The sequence below is a fragment of the Nicotiana tabacum genome, chromosome 18, assembly GCF_000715075.1.
Source record: "Nicotiana tabacum cultivar K326 chromosome 18, ASM71507v2, whole genome shotgun sequence".
Lineage (NCBI taxonomy): Eukaryota > Viridiplantae > Streptophyta > Magnoliopsida > Solanales > Solanaceae > Nicotiana > Nicotiana tabacum.
Window position 1 is genome coordinate 142,417,933 of NC_134097.1, and position 14,468 is coordinate 142,432,400.

A 14,468-nucleotide genomic window follows, 5' to 3' on the forward strand; every position below is an offset into this window, starting at 1 on the left:
ATGCTAACTTCCACAATATGCGTCAAAACGTTTCCGGGTCTTCCAAAACCCGATTCGGACATACGCCCAAGTCCGAAATTATCATACGAACCTACTGGAACCTTCGAATTCCTATTCCCAGGTCGTTTATTCGAAAATTCAATCTTAGCTAATTCTTTCAACTTAAAGCTTTCGAAAATTCTCTTTCCAAATCAACTCCGAACTTCCCGAAATTCAATTCCGACCATGCGTATACCTGAAGTGAAGCTGCTCATAGCCTCAAACTTCTGAACGACGCGCTAGAACTCAAAACGACCGGTCGGGTCGTAACATTAATACCCAAGAATAAGAATGCATCCACTATATTGCAATTTCGACCTATCAGTCTTTGTAATACGATTTATAAGATTATTACAAAAATAATTGTTAACAGATTAAAACCTGTTCTAGAACATATTATTCATCCAACTCAATCAGCTTCCAGAAAGGATTGCGGACAATGCTATTATTGTACAAGAAATCATTACCAAATTTCAAAAAATGAGAGGTAATAATTTAAACATGCTTCTAAAATTGGATTTGGAAAAAGCTTTTGACAAATTAGAGTGGTCATTTATACGTTATACTCTAATCACTCTAAATTTCCGACCCTCTTTTATTAAATTAATTATGTCATATATTACTACTATTACTACTTCAATTTTAATTAATGGTAACCCTACAAACTACTTCACACCCACTAGAGGAATTAGATAGGGAAACCCATTATCACATTATTTATTTATTCTATGCTTGGAAATGCTTTCGAGAAAAATTAATGCATCAGTTGATTATCATGCTTGGATACCACTTTCAATAGGAAACAAAGGACCTCAGTTATCCCACTTATTTTTTGCTGATGATATTATTCTTACATCAAAAATTACAGATAAATCTTGTCAAGCTATTGTTAATACTATTACTCATTTTACCTCTCACTCAGGACAAACTATCAATTTTGATAAATCCAAAATCTTTTTCTCCAAAAATTGCTCACCTAATATAAGATCCACTATACTACAAATCTTCCACATGAATGAGGGAAAAAGTTTTGAAAAATACTTAGGATTCCCAATATTTACTAATCAGCCTGCTAAAAGGGATTATCAATTCTTAATCAAAAATTTCAAAAATAAATTAACAGGTTGGAAAACTATTTTTTTATCCAAAGCAGGAAGGGCTACATTAATTTGTTCAACTTTAAATTATCTTCCTAATCATATTATGCAATACATTAAAATACCTACTTATATACTTACCTATCTCAATCGTTATCAACGTAATTTTCTATGGGGAACAACTCAACAAAAGCATAAATCACATTTAATCAAGTGGGCTACCGTCACACAACCTCTTGATAAAGGAGGGTTAGGAATTCAGAACCTCTCCTTAAAAAACCAAGCTTTGCATGCAAGTCTTGCACGGAGGCTATTTCAAAATCCCAATCAACTCTGGGCACAAGTGTTATTACATAATTACTTACGACCATCTCCACTGATCAAAAAATAAATTTCAACGACTTGGCGTAATATTATGAAAGGATGGTCCTATTGTGGATTAGGGTTTAAATAGAATATAATAACAGGAAATCATGTAAAATTCTGGACGGATCCTTGGGTTAGTCAAAATTACTTACTTCGTAACTGCATTTATGGACCCTTTCCAAAGTATGAGGAAAATAAAACTGTTTCAAACTACTATTACAACCATACATGGCATTCAATATATTGTCATTCACTTTACCTACTCATTTACAATCTGTAATCAAAGACATTTATATGCCTCTTGTACCCTCAACATATGACCAAATATACTAGGCTCTCACACCAAATGGCACATTTTCTGTTAAATCAATGTACAATTCTATTATGAATAGTATAAATCCCACAACTATTAATCCAATAGATAGTTACAATTGGATTTGAAAACTTCATATTCCTCCAAAAATATCTTTTTTCTTATGGTTACTTAGCCATGATAGACTTCCGACAACTGCTTATCTCACACGATTAGGTCTTCTTAATTCATCTATATGTACTCAGTGTCATTTGGCCCCTGAAACATTACAACATATATTTCTAGAATGTCTACCTGCTAAACACCTCTCGACTATGCTTAAGATATCCAATTCTCTTCTATCCCATAATGCTTCTCTAAATTGGTTATACCATTTCATACATCAACAACTACTATTTACCCAAAATGATATTCCAAATATCACTCTTATACCTTTTGCATTATGGGGACTATGACTTCTACGCAATAAAAATACTCTAGATCATAAAAAGGGTTGTTTAAATATTTCTTCCATCTTTACAAAAGCTGCAGAATTTTATTACCTCACAAATCAGAGATCAAAGACTTATTCTTTAATACCATTATATGTAAAATGGCACCCCCCGAACATCCATACTTATAAACTTAACACTGATGGATCTTGCTCACTTAAACAGACTAAAAATGGTATTGGGGGTCTTTTTCGTAATCACCAAGGACATTGGATTATAGGATTTGCAGGAACATCACTACATGGGACAACTATTCAAACAGAACTTCTAGCCTTGCTCATGGGACTGACAATTGATGTCCAAAAGCATCTCAAATCGCTCATCATTGAGACAGATGCGCACGCCATACTCGGTAAGTTCAACTCCACTATAATGCAATACACTAATATTATTAATGATTGCAGGTTACTACTACTACAGCTGGATAGTCCTCCTCTCCAAAGCATCTATAGGGAGCAAAATTGTATTGTAGATAGTCTAACTACCTATGGAGCCATGCATGCAAAAGCAAATTGTCTACTTTTTAGAAGTCCACCACCTTTTGTCTCATCCTTATATCAACAAGATCAAAATGGGCTGCTCAGAAGAAGGATGATTAAAAATAGGTCTACTTTGTGTAATAGTAATATTGTACCTAGCATTGTACCTAGTACTCCTGGTAGTATTTTGACTAGTTCTTCTTTTGATCATAGTTATGGCTCCTCTGCGGAGGCCTTAGGTTCTAACTCTAGTATTGTAAATCTGATGACTCTAATGCATCTCCTTAACTGCTCTCATGTAAGAGCCTCATTATATATATATAACTATCTTTTCAACCAAAAAAAAACAAACCAAATAAGTTAAAATTCGCTATATAAATTCTTAATGACCATACCATTTCATTTAAGTTTATTTCAATCTAATATTTATATTTAAGTGACAGTGTGGCATGTGCCTAAGTGAGTGTATTTCAAAATTCAGACTTTCAATAATATATTTTGTAATATAAGGACTTTTCATAATCTGGCAACCCTATTGCGACCCTTCTACTACATAAAATAACAATAAAATTCTGAAACTCATTTTGTTGTTTGAAACAAACTAAAATATTTTATTAATATTTGGTGCAATTGATCATCTTAAGAAAATGTGACTAAATTTTGGAGAAAAAAGAGAACTTATTCTCAGTTGCAAAAATTTTGTTTAGCAGAATTATATAGGTAACATTTTTTCATAAAATAGCAAAAGTTTTGTTTAGTAAAATTATGTAGGTAATATTTATTCTAGTTATTTAATGTTATAAAAATAAATTTATAATTATATGAAGTTCCGTGCTTATACGTGAAATTAGTCCAATAATTGTGTGCGGCATATAATTGATAGTACTAGTATTAGGGTACGCGCGTTGCTCGTGTATATATGTTATCAATGAGTATAGACTTTTTGATAATCACATTAATAAATTTTATTAAGAATATATTTGAATTATAAAATAAAAAATAAAATAATAATTTAAGTTCATGAAAATGATAAATATTAATCTTATTAACTAATGTATTACAGGAAGAAATCATAGCCAAGAAAAGTCCTCAAAATATAAGTGTCACGACCCCAAAATCGACCCGGTCGTGATGGCGCCTATCATGAAACTATGCCAGCCGATACAATCCCACAACAAATCGATATTTCATAACAAAAGTGTTTCAAGCTATTAATTAATAAAATTTCATAGCATAAGTCTAAATAACAAGTGCGGAAAGAAAACCAAGGCCCGACATTAGGGTATCTCAATTCACGAGCATCTACTAAGGACTGTCTGAACACAACTAAGACTATCACAGTCTGAAGACACTAATATAGTCTAAGGAAGATAAGAGGGAGAAGAGCAAGGCTGCTAACGCCATGCAGCTACCTTGCCGACTTCGAATATCCGTGACAGATGAAAGATCAGCGCTCACTATCACGTCCAGCAATTCCTGGATCTGCACACAAGGTGCAGGGAGTAATGTAAGTACACCAACTCAGTAAGTAATAAAAGTAAATAAAGACTGAGCAGTAAGAAACACATAAATTCACGTCATGAAATCACAGTAAGTACAGCCTACCTTCAAAACAGAATATAGTCAAATCATCTCGTTTAAAATCCATTTTCAGTAACATTTGAAGACATTTTTACAACAATTTCAACATAGTTCAATGAAGTTTAGAGAAAAAGTGATGAAAATCATAAATAGTCCCTCGGGAAAAATATGTATCATAAACCGCCCCTCGGGCATAACATCACTGAAAATCAGCCCCTCGGGCAACCTCACAATCACTCGTAATCAGCCCCTAGGGCACAATATGAATCAAGAATTGCCCCTCGGGCAACATCATATCACTCACTCAGGGTACCTGCGCTCACTGGGTTGTACAGACTCAGGAGGGCTCCTACAGTCCAAGCGCTATAACAAGCCATCTCTTGGCATAATAAATCAAGCCCTCATCCTCTCATATATTACAAATCAGTACAACATGCTGCGGCGCGCACCCCGGTCTCATGATATCCTCACAACACAGGCCCTCGGCCTCACTCAGTCAGAAGTCTCTCAAGCCACTTGGGCTATCAATGAAACAGGGTGCTCAAACAATAATATCATTTTACGCATCAAAACAGAGTAATAAAGACTGAGTTATGAAATCAGTAAACACAACATGATTGAGTATAGATCTTAAATAAAAAATAGTAAGGAAATAATAATAATAAGCCCCTAAGTTTCCAATAGCTTGGCACGAGGTCCAATATGGCATTCAGCCCACAACATAGTAATACTTTCTAAAATACATAAGTATCAAATAGTTTCCAGTCAAATACGCAACTTAATAGTTTCTACGGGATAGACCAAGTCACGATCCCCAATGGTGCACGCCCTCACACTCGTCATCTAGCGTGCGCGTCACCTCAAAATAGTGAAACGATGTGAAATCTGGGGTTTCATACCCTCAGGATAAGATTTACAATCATTACTTACCTCAAACCGGATAAAACTCTAACTCGCGATGCCCTTGACTCTCGACTCGGCCTCCAAATGCTCTGAATCTAACCAAAATCTGTATATTATCATCAATATACGCTAAAGGAATGAGTTCTACATGAAAATAATCAAATTAGATCAAAAATCTCGAATTGGACTCAAACCCGGCCCCTGGGCCAACGTCTGGGAATCCAATCACAAAACTAGAAACTCCTTTCACTCCCGAGTCTATTCATACCAAAATCATCAAAATCCGACCTCAAATAACCCCTCAAATCCCCAATCAAAGCTCTCCAAAACTCAAGCTCTATCCCTTCAACTTCAGCCCAAAGTCCCCCATTAATTTCATGATTAAATAGTGGAAAAATCATCACAAGCACAAAATATAAAGCCCAAGTAACTTACCTCACTGATACTCCTCGATCCCCTCTTGAAATCATAGCTCTAAGCTCCAAACTCGTCCAAAAAATGGTAAAGAATGGACTGAAATTCGCGAAGGAGATCTTATATACTTTCTGCCCAGAACTTCCGCATCTGCGGTCCATAAGTCGCTTATGCGATGCCGCACCTGCGAAAAATCTATCGCAGGTGCGGTTTTCACTTAACCCTCGAAAACAGCTTTTGCGGTCAAAATCCCACATCTGCTATCTCGCAGGTGCGGTCCCATGAGTGCACCTGCAGTTTCTGCTTCCTTGGCCTTGGCCATTTCTGTGGCTTCTCCCTCACTTTTGCGAATCTCGCACCTGCGGTCCCCACTCCGCAAGCGCGTTTATGACAGCTGAAGGAATTCTTCAGCACTTCCTCAAATCCCATCCTTGATCCGACAACCTCCCGAACTCAACCCGAGGCCCTCGGAACCTCAACCAAACATGCCAACAAGTCGAATATCACCATTCAAACTTATTCCAATCTTTGTAACACTCAAAACAACATCAAAACACCAAATCACCCTCGGATTAAAACCTAAGAATTTCCAAACTTCCAAATTTTACAAACGATACCGAAACCTATCAAACCTCGTCCGAGTGACCTGAAATTTTGCACACCCATCACAAATGACATAACAGACCTACTCCAATTTTTGAAATTTCATTCCGCACCCTGATATCAAAATTTTCACTGCCGACCGGAAGATGCCAAATTTCTAATTTTGCCAATTCAAGCCTAAATCTACCACGGACCTCCAAATTACATTCCGAACACGCTCCTAAGTCCAAAATTACCTAACAAAGCTATCCGAACCATCAAAATTTACATCCGAGATCTTCTACACAAAAGTCAATATCTGGTTGACTTTTTCAACTTAAGCTTCTAAATAAGAGACTCAGTGTCTCATTCCACTCCAAGGCGACTCCGAACACAAAATAACCAACACGATATGATGAAATACAGATGAACAACATATAAAGAAGCTGAAATGGGGAAAGCGGGGCTGTAGCTCATAAAATGACCGGTTGGGTCGTTACATCTTCCCCCTCTTAAACAAACGTTAGTCCTCGAACGAGTCAAGAAACATACTTGAAGCCTCAAACAGATGTGGATATCTGCTCCGCATCTCCCGCTCGGTCTCCTAAGTAGCCTCCTTCACGGGCCGACCTCTCCACTGCACTTTCACTGAAGCTATATCCTTTGATCTCAACATTCCGACCTGCCGCTCCAAAATAGTCACTGGCTCCACATCATAAGTCAAATCACCGTCTAACTGAACCGTGCTGAAATCTAAAACATGAGACGGATCACCAATATACTTCCGGAGCATAGAAACATGAAATACCGGATGCACACTCGACAAGCTAGGTGGAAAAGCAAGCTCATAATTCACCTCCCCAATCCTCCAAAGCACCTCGAAAGACCCAATGAACCGAGGACTCAATTTACCCTTCTTTCCAAATCTCATGACACCCTTCATGGGCGAAACCTTCAGTAGAACCTTCTCCCCAACCATGTAAGACAAATCACGAACCTTCCTGTCAGCATAACTCTTTTGTCTCGACTGCTCTATACGAAGCCGCTCCTGAATCACTTTCACCTTGTCCAAAAGCATCCTGCACCAAGTATGTACCCAAAAGTCTAGCCTCACCTGGCTCAAATCAACCTACTGGAGATCTACACCGTCTCTCATATAAAGCCTCATATGGAGACATCTGAATACTCGATTGATAACTGTTGTTATATGCGAACTCCTCAAGCGGTAGAAACTGGTCCCATGAACCCCCAAAATCAATGACACAAGCGCGCAACATGTCCTCCAATATCTGAATAGTGCGCTTGGACTGTCCGTCCGTCTAAGGGTGAAAAACTATGCTAAACTCAACCTGAGTGCTCAACTCTCGCTGCACGGCTCTCCAAAACTGCAATGTGAACTGAGTGCCTCTATCTAAAATGATGGAAACTAGAACACCATGCAAGCAAACAATCTCTCGAATATAAATCTCAGTTAACCACTCCGAAAAATAGGTGGTAAAAACAGGAATGAAGTGCGCGGACTTGGTGCTCCGATCCACAATCACCCAAACAGTATCCAATTTCATCAAAGTATGTGGGAGTTCAACTACGAAATCCGTGGTGATCTGCTCCCACTTCCATTCTGGAATATCCATCTATTGAAGGAAGTCACCCGGTATTTGATGCTCATATTTCACCTGCTAACAATTGAGACACCGAGCTACAAATCCCACTATATCTTTCTTCATTCTTCTCCACCAGTAGTACTGTCTCAAATCCTGATACATCTTCGTGGAACCCGGATGGATGGAATACCGCGAGCTATGGTCCTCCTCCAGAATCAACTATCGAAGCCCATCTACATTGGGCACATATATCCAGCCCTCATCCTCAATACCCCATCATCACCAATAGTCATATCTCTGGCATCATTGTGCTGAACTCTGTCTTTGAGGACAAGCAAATGAGGATCATTATATTGGCGCTCTCTGATGCGATCAAACAAGGAAGACCGAGAAACCACACAAGCTAAGATCTGACTGGGCTCCGAAATATCCAACCGCAAACCTATTGGCTAAGGCCTGAACATCAACTGTAAGAGGTCTCTCTCCAACCGGAATATATAACTACCCACACTCACCGCCTTCCTACTCAAGGCATCAGCCACTACATTGGCCTTCCCTAGATGGTACAAAATAGTAATATGATAATTCTTTAGCAGCTCCAACCATCTCCGCTGCCTCAAATTGAGATCCTTCTACTTGAACAAGTGCTGGATGCTACGATAATCAGTAAACACCTCACAAGACACACCATAGAGATAATGCCTCCAAATCTTCAACGCGTGAACAATGGCAGCCAACTCCAAATCATGAACAGGGTAGTTCTTCTCATGGGGCTTCAACTAACGAGAAGCATAAGCAATCACTCTACCCTCCTGCATCAACACACACCCAATACCAACTTTAGAAGCATCACAATATATTGTATATGAACCTGAAGCTGATGGCAAAACTAACATTGAAGTTGTGGTCAAGACAGTCTTAAGCTTCTGAAAGCTCACCTCACGCTCATCCGACCACCTGAAAGGAGCACCCTTTTGAGTCAATTTGGCCAAGGGTGATGCAATAGATGAAAATCCATGTATGAACCGACGGTAATAACCCACCAACCCAAGAAAGCTGCGAATCTCTATGGCTGAGGACGGTCTGGGCCAACTCTGAACCGCCTCTATCTTCTGCGTATCAACTTGAATACCCTCACTGGATACCACGTGCCCCAAGAAAGCCACTGAACTGAGCCAAAACTCACACTTGGAGAATTTTGCATAAAGTTTCTCCTCCCTCAACCACTGCAATACAACTCTCAAATACTTAGCGTGCTCCTCCTGACTATATTAGTACACCAGGATATCATCAATGAATACAATAACAAATAAGTCAAGATAGGGCCGAAACACGTTGTTCATCAAATGCATGAACAATGTCGAGGCATTGGTCAGCCCAAAAGACATCACAAGGAACTCATAATGACCATATCGGGTCCTAAAAGCTGTCTTAAGAATATCCGAGTCCCTGATCTTCAACTGGTGATACCCAACCTGAGATCAATCTTGGGGAACACCCTCATTCCCTGAAGCTGGTCAAATAAATTATCAATACGAGGCAAAGGATACTTGTTCTTGATTGTGACTTTGTTCAACTGTCTGTAATCAATGCACATGTTTATCGTGCCATCCTTCTTCATTACAAATAGAACAGGCGCACCCCAAGGCGACACACTAGGCCGGATAAACCCCTTATCAATGAGTTCCTGAAGTTTCTCCTTCAACTCCTTCAACTCTACCGGTGCCATACGATACGGTATAATAGAAATGGGCTGAGTTCCCAGCACCAAATTAATACCAAAGTCAATATCCCTGTCTGGTGGCATGCCCGGTGGGTCTGCAGGAAACGCATCTGGAAAATCCCTCACTACCGGGACTGAATCAATGGTAGGAGCTGTCACACCTCGTTTTTCTACCCCGAAAGGGGTATAGGGGAGTTTTTCCAATTAAAGTGACATTATCGAAATGAAATTATTTATAATTATTCAGAATCGTCACTTGAGATAATTTATGGTGTCCCAAGTCACCGGTTTAAAATCCCGAATCGAGAAAGTTTGACTTTGCTTTACAGTCTGCGAATACAGAAATTCGGGTAAGGAATTCTTTTAACCCGAGAGAAGGTGTTAGGCATTTCGGAATTCTGTGGTTTTAGCACGATCGCTCAATTATTATTATTGGCCTAATTATCTGATTAATCACATGTTTACAACCTATTGTGCATTTTATTCCTTCTAACACTTTTAATTATTTATGAAATTATTTTCTGGAACAAGGCATGATTGTCGTACACTTGTCGATTTGGTACACATTGTGAATCGCGTCACAGGAACCGTACCCACGATCTACAATGTATTTAATTTTATTATTATTATTCAAAATCATGGTAGGGTCACATAAAATGCACATCCGAATTGAGATTTACGTATCGCGACCATGCCACGGGAACCGTACCCATAGCCACGATGATTATTGTTAATCGCGCCTAAAGCAACTAGCGCAATTAATTATTTAATTTTCTCGTACCACTGATATAGAGCTAGCGTGTAACTAAGAGACAAGCCCCAAAGATATGCCCAAATATAATTCACGACACCAGATTAATGCCCAAAACACTAACAACATCAGATTAACAAATTATTTTGGTTATGCACCCTCCACGCACACACACACACAAATAGCACACAGAGAGAAATCAATGCTATTGTTTGATATAAGAATCCATATCCAAGCAAGAAGATAGCAAAAGCTTCAAACTCAGTTGTTAAGAAGTAGCCTAAAAAGATGTGTTTCCTGAAATTAGAGAAGTTCATCTACTACTAGATCTGGAGTTACCTTTCTTTCATAGGGAAAATGACTTCCATTACAGCTATATTAATGTTTAATTTTAATATAAAACTCAAAAAAAATATAAAAACAACAATAGATAACAAATCCAAAGCTAGTTATATTCACCTTACAACAATACATGGAAAATTTTGAAAATTAATTTTTAACAAACTCAAATATCATGGCATTCAGGCTAGAGCTATCTTGAACATAACATAAATATTTAGTTAGTCACAAAATAAGCATAAACTTGATTTAGCATTTATTAAAATTAACAATAATGTATGAAGTTACGAGCAAATTTGAGAGATGGACCTTAATTTGTTGAACAAAATTCCGGAATTCCAAAATCAAATGTCGGGCTCGAACCACGGAAAGCCAGAGACCTCAAATAGCAATTCGTCGACTCAATTCCTATCTCGAGACTTTGAACTCTGAAATCGTCACTCAAATCTGAGCAACCAAAAAACTTGAACCGAATGAAAGGCTAATTGATTTTCAATTTTGGGTTGAGGAGGTGGGTGTTTGTGTCTATATGTGATGAGAAAAGCAAGAATCTGAAAAATGGGTGTTCTAAAGTGGTGGAAGAAGTTAAAATCTAGCTATGGAGAAAGATTAAACTTCCAATTTAATAGATCATCCCTTCCATTCCACTCTCTTTATTCTCTTTCTATTTCATCATTTTTTTGTTTTTCCCTACCATGGTTTCTCTTGTCTGTTCTTCACTTTGGACTTTAGGAATCGAATGAAAGATTGCATTTGTTCTTCACTTTTTCCAGATGTTGTTGCCATTTTTTTAGTCTCGCTTCTTCTTTTTGATTTAGGAATTAGGGGATTTTTTTATAGGGAGTAGGGATTATGTTAGGTCAAATAGGGAATAGGTATGGGCTCAATGTTTTGGGCTATCCGAAATTGGTCTTTTTTCAGGAAATTGGGTTGGACCATGTCTTTTGAGTTTGAATCTAGGCTAAGAAGACCAAAAAATACAATGTATCTATAAAGTGTAAAAATCATTCTTAAGTAAAATAAACTAATATAAAACTAAATACTAAAAGTGAAACTAATTTTTGTATTTTTAAATGTTATAATACTATAAATATAAATATACTAATTGACTTTAACCTAAAAATGAAAATAAATATTTTTTTTGTAATTTTTATTTTTTTGTGATAAAAAATAAAGTAAAAGAGTCAAAACTTATTGAAATAGCGATATTAGGCCTAAAATAAATATTTATATGTTAAAATATGTAAAATTTTGTGGAGGGTCAAAAATTACATGTCTACAACTGCCATCTATGACTGGAAACGCGAAGAGTTTTCGGACAAAGAACGACGAGACAGGTTTTTTGACCCGACCCTTATTTAGAGAGACCAAAAACTAAGGGAAAGGAGAATGTGACTGAGCCTTGGTATATGAGATGCCTACATATCCTTGGCTATAAAGGAATCATGCCACGTGTAGTTCTGGAATAGGAACAATGATGGAGTATACCGAGGTGGAGAGCCGATTGAGGTACCGTTCCATCGAGGTTCCGGTTTGTGGTCTTGTTATTTCATCAAAATGAAAAAGACTAACTAAGCCTGTCAGCTACGAGTTACAAGATTCCTATTTATAAGTCTTCTGAAGCTTGATCTTGAGTCTTGAATGGTTCTTCATGTAGACTTTTGATTTGAACCTTGATACTTGCTAGCTGCAGGTGCTGGTTCATTCTTCCACGGCTTCTTCGGATCAAGACCGGACACGCAGTGCTCGTGACTTCAGCCATGTCTTGAGCAGCTCACATCTTTCATCTGCTTCTGCATTTGGATTCACTTCCCTCTTTTTTCCTTTTCTTTTTTTTCTTGGATTGAGACTTCTTCTTTGGTCATCTCAAACCCCCATGCCTCGATATAAAACCTTATTCTTCAAGCAACTCGTGCTACCTCCGATTTGAAACTTGAAATAAATTCTGAAATGACTTCCCCATTCTCCAGGTGGGTGCCTGCTACTGACTGGAAACTTGAAATAAATTCCCTTATTTTCCAGGTGGGCACCTGATACTTAAACTTTGAGATGAACTCCCTTATTTTCCAGGTGGGTGCCTGCAACTTAAACTTGAAATTAATTCCCTTGTTTTCCAGATGGGCGCCTGATACCAAAACTTGAAATGAATTCCCTTGTTTTCTAGGTGGGCACCTGATGCCAAAACTTGAAATGTATTCCCTTGTTTTCCAGGCGGGCGTCTGATGCCTAAACTCGAAATGAGTTCCATTGTTTTCCAGGTGGGCGCCTGATGCCGAAGCTTGAAATATATTCCCTTGTTTTCTAGGTGGGTGCCTGGCGCTTCAACTTGAAATGAATTCCCTTGTTTTCCCGGTAGGCGCCTGATGCTTAAACTTGAAATGTATTCCTTTGTTCTCCAGGTGGGCGCCTAATGCCAAAACTTGAAATGTATTCCCTTGTTTTCCAGGCGGGCGCCTGATGCTTAAACTCGAAATGAGTTCCCTTGTTTTCCAGGTGGGCGCTTGATGCCGAAGCTTGAAATGTATTCCCTTGTTTTCCAGGTGGGCGCCTGATGCTTCAACTTGAAATGAATTCCCTTATTTTCTAGGTAGGCGCCTGATGCTTAAACTTGAAATGTATTCCCTTGTTCTCCAAGTGGGTGCCTAATGCCAAAACTTGAAATGTATTCCCTTGTTCTCCAGGTGGGCGCCTGCCATTACAACAAAATAGACAAAACAAAAGAAATTCTTCTGCCCCAGTTTGGTACCGGGAACATCTGTGAGTGTTAATCGAATCCTGTTATCCAAAAGAGCTCTAAGAATTTAAAAACTAAATCCCATTATCTAGGAGGACCTTGAAAATTAAAATTAAATCTCATCTTAAGAGTGAAAACCTGAAAGCTAAATTCTATTTCCTAAAGGTAAAACTTACGCTAAATCTCATTATCTATGAGGGTCCAAAAAAACTTAAAACTAAATCCCATTATCCATGAGGGTCCTGACAACTTAAAACTAAATCCCATTATCCAAGAGGGTCCTGACAACTTAAAACTACATCCTGTTATCTAGGAGGGTCCTGAAAACTTGAACTTAAATCTCACTATTCAGGAGGGCCCTGAAAACCTGAAACTAAATCCCATTATCCAGGAGGGTCCTGAACAGCCGAGAATGAACTTACCTGAGCCATGCTCTCTTCCTGGAGAATCTCTGCAGAATGAGCAAAATTCCTTGCCCCTGAACCATGCTTTTCTCATGGAGGGTTCCTACAAATCGAACAAATTTTCTTTCCCCTTCTCAAACCGCATTTATGCTGACAAAATTTGGGCACGACACTTGAAAAATTCAAGCTTCCAAGCTTTGATTTGGACATAGTCTTCGTCCCTGTTTCAAACAAAGAAAACTTGTGAGTTTAAACATGGTGGTTGGCTTATGACCTTGATTTTGGGTGCGGTTGCTCCTTCACTTCCCATGATAACTTTGATTTCAACTCGAAAGACCTTGTTTATTGACTAACCACTTTCTCTGTCACCCTTATCACAGAAAATACCTCTAATCTGTTCAAACGCAAGCCCTTTATATGTTGTATTGTGATCATGAATTGACATATACCGAACCTTTGTATTTCACATGAATCCCAAAGCACGTCAACTTCCACCCACTCAGCGCGCATACTGTTCTTTCCTAACTTATGCCGCTTTGATGTGCTAGCCAGATTCCGTTTTGTGCAATTGGAAGGTTGGTAGCAAATTTTGAAGTCATTTCTCACTTGTTCTGACCAAACAGACTCAAGAAGAGGAAGTAAACAAAA

General features: G+C 38.3%; 1 long non-coding RNA gene across 1 annotated transcript; it reads right to left on the reverse strand.

The window, feature by feature from the left end:
• Positions 1 to 3,793: 3,793 nt before the first annotated feature.
• On the reverse strand, positions 3,794 to 11,486 carry LOC142172845 (uncharacterized). The gene is made up of 2 exons (XR_012701809.1): positions 10,992 to 11,486; positions 3,794 to 4,267 (listed from the first exon to the last, which is right to left on the reverse strand). It is a non-coding gene; the product is annotated as an uncharacterized LOC142172845 (long non-coding RNA).
• Between the last annotated feature and the right edge of the window lie 2,982 nt (positions 11,487 to 14,468).